Source organism: Arachis ipaensis, chromosome B2, assembly GCF_059453495.1.
Source record: "Arachis ipaensis isolate K30076 ecotype BB chromosome B2, ASM5945349v1, whole genome shotgun sequence".
Classification (NCBI taxonomy): domain Eukaryota; kingdom Viridiplantae; phylum Streptophyta; class Magnoliopsida; order Fabales; family Fabaceae; genus Arachis; species Arachis ipaensis.
In genome coordinates, this window is record NC_142437.1 from 47508904 (window position 1) to 47513553 (window position 4650).

Here is a 4650-nt window from a genome sequence, read left to right on the forward strand (position 1 = left end):
GGCTTTAGATCCAAATTTTGAGCTCAAGTCCGGCACGATAAAATTGCTCCCCAAATACAATGGACTGCCTGGAGAGGATCCTCTAAAGCATTTAAAGGATTTCCAAGTTGCATGTGCGATGAGCAAATAATTTATACGCTTTTTGGCATTGTTTTTAGGTAGTTTTTAGTAGGATCTAGCTACTTTTTAGTATATTTTTATTAGTTTTCAAGCAAAATTCAAATTTGGACTTTACTATGAGTTTGTGTATTTTTCTGTGATTTTAGGTATTTTCTGGCTGAAATTGAGGGACCTGAGCAAAAATCTGATTCAGAGGCTGAAAAAGGAATGCAGATGCTGTTGGATTCTGACCTCCCTGCACTCGAAATAGATTTTCTGGAGCTACAGAAGTCCAATTGGCACGCTCTTAATTGCGTTGGAAAGTATACATCCTGGGCTTTGCAGCAATATATAATAGTCCATACTTTTCCCGAGTTTTGACGATGCAAACTAGCGTTTAAACGCCAACTTCCTCCCTTATTCTGGCGTTAAACGCCAGAACTGAGTTACAAGCTAGAGTTAAATGCCCAAACTGGCACCAAAGCTGGCGTTTAACTCCAAGAAGAGTCTCTACACGTGAAAGCTTCAATGCTCAGCCCAAGCACACATCAAGTGGGCCCCGGAAGTGGATTTCTGCACTATCTGCACTTAGTTACTTATTTTCTGTAACCCTAGCTACTATTTTAGTATAAAAACTACTTTTAGTGATTTATTTTACATCTCTGGAACACATTATGTAACTTTTACATTTTGAGACCTCCATGGAAGGCTGGCCACTCGGCCATGTCTACCCTATTTTCACTTATGTATTTTCAACGGTGGAGTTTCTACACCCCATAGATTAAGGTGTGGAGCTCTGCTGTTCCTCATGAATTAATGCAAAGTACTATTATTTTTCTATTCAATTCAAGCTTATTCTTATTCTAAGATATTCATTCACACCTAAGAACATGATAAATGTGATGATTATGTGACACTCATCACCATTCTCACCTATGAATGCGTGCCTGACAACTACTTCTGTTCTACATGAAAACAAGCTTGAATGCATATCTCTTAGCCTCCTGGTTCACGATCAGAGTCTTCGTGGTATAAGCTAGAATTATTAGTGGCCATTCTTGAGATCTGAAAAGTCTAAATCTTGTCTGTGGTATTTCGAGTAGGATCTGGGAAGGGATGACTGTGACGAGCTTCAAACTCGCGAGTGTTGGGCGTAGTGACAGACGCAAAAGGATCAATAGATCCTATTTCAACATGAGTGAGAACCGACAGATGATTAGCCGTGCGGTGATAGCGCATTTGGACCATTTTCACTGAGAGGACGGACGGTAGCCATTGACAATGGTGATCCCCCAACATACAGCTTACCATGGAAAGGAGTATAAATGATTGAATGAAGACAGTAGGAAAGCAGATATTCAGAAGGAGCAAAGCACTTCCATACGCTTATCTGAAATTCTCACCAATGAATTACATAAGTATTTCTATCTTATTTTATATTTTATTTATCTTTTAATTATCAAAATCCCATAACCATTTGAATCTGCTTGACTGAGATTTGCAAGATGACCATAGCTTGCTTTAAGCCGACAATCTCCGTGGGATTGACCTTACTCACGTAAAGTTTATTACTTGGACGACCCAGTGCACTTGCTGGTTAGTTGTGCGGAGTTGTGAAGAAGAATTAAGATTATGAATGTGCGTACCAAGTTTTTGGCGCCGTTGAGATCAAAATTTTGTGCACGAAGTTTTTGGCGCTGTTGCCCGGAATTGTTCGAGTTTGGACAACTGACGGTTCATCTTGTTGCTCAGATTGGGTAATTTTATTTTATTTTTTTTAAAAGCTTTCTTATTTTCGAAAAAATTTTCAAAAAAATTTTAAAAATAAATTATTCTATGATTTCAGAATTTTTAAGAATGAATTCTAGAGTTTCATGATGATTTGTTGAAGTCTGGCTGGCTGTGAAGCCATGTCTAATCTTTTAGACCGAGGTTTTATTTATCCTTAGAAGAGCTTCTTTGTCTTTCTCAGCAATTTAGCTGTTGTATGCAATGTTCTGCTGAAGCTTGGCTGGCCATTGGCCATGTCTAAATTTTTGGACCGAAGCTTTCACATAAAGCTTGGTTGGCTATTAAGTCATGTCTAAATTTTTGGACCGGAGCTTTAGACTAACATTGCATGATTCCTGGAATTCTTATTAAAAATTTTGAAATCCTTATTTTTCCTTTTCCAAAATAATTTTTGAAAAATACAAAATTTTTTTATAAAATCATAAAAACCAAAAATTTTTTTGTTTCCTGTTTGAGTCTAGTGTCAAATTTTAAGTTTGGTGTCAATTGCATGCTTTTATAAATTTCTTTAATTTTCGAAAATTCATCAGGTGTTCTTCATGATCTTCAAGTTGTTCTTGATGATCTTCTTTGTTTGATCTTTGTATTTTCATGTTTTGTGTCTTTTCTTATTTTTCATATGCATTTTCAATTTGTCAGTGTCTAAAGTTTGAAAATTTCTAAGTTTAGTGTCTTGCATGTTTTTCTTTTCTTAAAAATTTTCAAAAATAAGTTCTTGGTGTTCATCTTGACATTCAAAGTATTCTAGGTGTTCATCTTGACATTCAAAGTCTTCTTGCATGCATCATGTGTTTTGATCTTTAATTTTCATGTTTTGAGTCATTTTGATATTTTTCTCTCTCCTCATTAAAAATTCAAAAATAAAAAAATATCTTTCCCTTATTTTTCTCATAAATTTCGAAAATTTTGAATTGTTTTAGTCAAAAAGTTTTAAAATTTATTTGTTTCTTATTAGTCAAGTCAAAATTTTCAATTTAAAAATCCTATCCTTTCAAAACTTTTTCAAAAATAAAATCTTTTTCACTTTCTATAGATATTTTCGAAAACTTTTAAAAATTGATTTTCAAAATCTTTTTCTTATTTTTATTTCATGTTTTCAAAATTAATGCTAATAATTAATGTAATTGATTCAAAATCTTAAGTTATTACTTGCCTAGTAAGAAAGGTTCAATCTTTAAATTTTAAAATCATATCTTTTTGTTTCTTGCTAGTCAAGTAATTAACTTTAATTTCAAAAATCAAATCTTTGTAAATTTCTTTTTCCAAATCTTTTTCAAAATAAATTTCAATCATAGCTTTTTCAAAACTTAATTTCAAAATCTTTTCTAACTTCTTATCTTTTCAAATTTGATTTTCAAATCTTTTTCAATTAACTACTTGACTTTTTGGTTTGATTTTAAAAGTCTTCTATTTCAATCATATCTTTTCTCTAAAATTTGAAAACTAAACAAATTAATTACTATTTCTTATCTTTTTGAAATTTTATTTTGTTTCTCTTTTTTTTTAATACTAACTACATTTTAAAATAAAAACAAAAATATTTTTCTTTTATTTTTAATTTAAATTTGAATTCAATCTCCCTCTCTCATCTTTCTATTTATTTATTTATCTACTAACACTCCTCTTCCACTCAAAATTTGAACCCCCTCTTCTTCTCTGTGTTCGAATTTTTCTCTTCTCCTTCTTCTATTCTTCTCTTCTTCTACTCACATAAAGGAATCTCTATACTGTGACATAGAGGATTCCTCTTCTTTTTTGTTCTCTTCTTTTTCATATGAGCAGGAACAAGGATAAAGACATTCTTATTGAAGCTGATCCTGAACCTGAAAGGACTCTTAAGAGGAAACTAAGAGAAGCTAAAGCACAACCCTCTGGAGAGGACCTGACAGAAATTTTCGAAAAAAAAGGAGACATGGCCGAACCCAATAACAATGGTGGAGATGCAAGGAAGATTCTTGGTAACTTTATTGCACCTTCTTCTAACTTCTATGGAAGAAGCATCTCAATTCCTGCCATTGGAGCAAACAACTTTGATCTTAAGGCTCAATTAGTTTCTCTAATGCAACAGAATTGCAAGTTTCATGGACTTCCATTGGAAGATCCTCATCAGTTCTTAGCTGAATTCTTGCAAATCTGTGACATTGTCAAGACCAATGGAGTTGATCCTGAGGTCTACAGGCTTATGCTTTTCCCTTTTGCTGTAAGAGAGAGAGCTAGAACATGGTTGGATTCAGAACCTAAGGAAAGCCTGAACTCTTGGAAAAAGCTGGTCAGTGCTTTCCTGGCTAAATTCTTTCCACCTCAAAAGATGAGCAAGCTTAGAGTGGAAATCCAAACCTTCAGACAGAAGGAAGGTGAGTCCCTCTATGAAGCTTGGGAAAGATATAAGCAATTGATCAAAAGGTGTCCTACTGACATGCTTCCAGAATGGAGCATCATATGTATATTCTATGATGGTCTGTCTGAGTTGTCAAAAATGTCATTGGACCATTCTGCAGGAGGATCTCTTCATCTGAAAACCCCTGCAGAAGCTCAGGAACTTATTGAAATGGTTGCAAATAGCCAGTTCATGTACACCTCTAAGAGGAATCCTGTGAACAATAGGATGCCTCAGAAGAAGAGAGTTCTTGAAATTGATACTCTGAATGCCATATTAGCTCAGAACAAAATATTGACTCAGCAAGTCAATATGATTTCTCAGAGTTTGAATGGATTGCAAGCTGCATCCAACAGTACTAAAGAAGCATCTTTTGAAGAAGA

At 34.0% G+C, this 4650-nt stretch overlaps 1 non-coding gene across 1 annotated transcript; it reads right to left on the minus strand.

Annotated features, from left to right (window-relative positions):
- Positions 1-4204: 4204 nt before the first annotated feature.
- Positions 4205-4312, minus strand: LOC148573881 (small nucleolar RNA R71). The gene has a single exon (XR_015905820.1). It is a non-coding gene; the product is annotated as a small nucleolar RNA R71 (small nucleolar RNA).
- Positions 4313-4650: the final 338 nt, after the last annotated feature.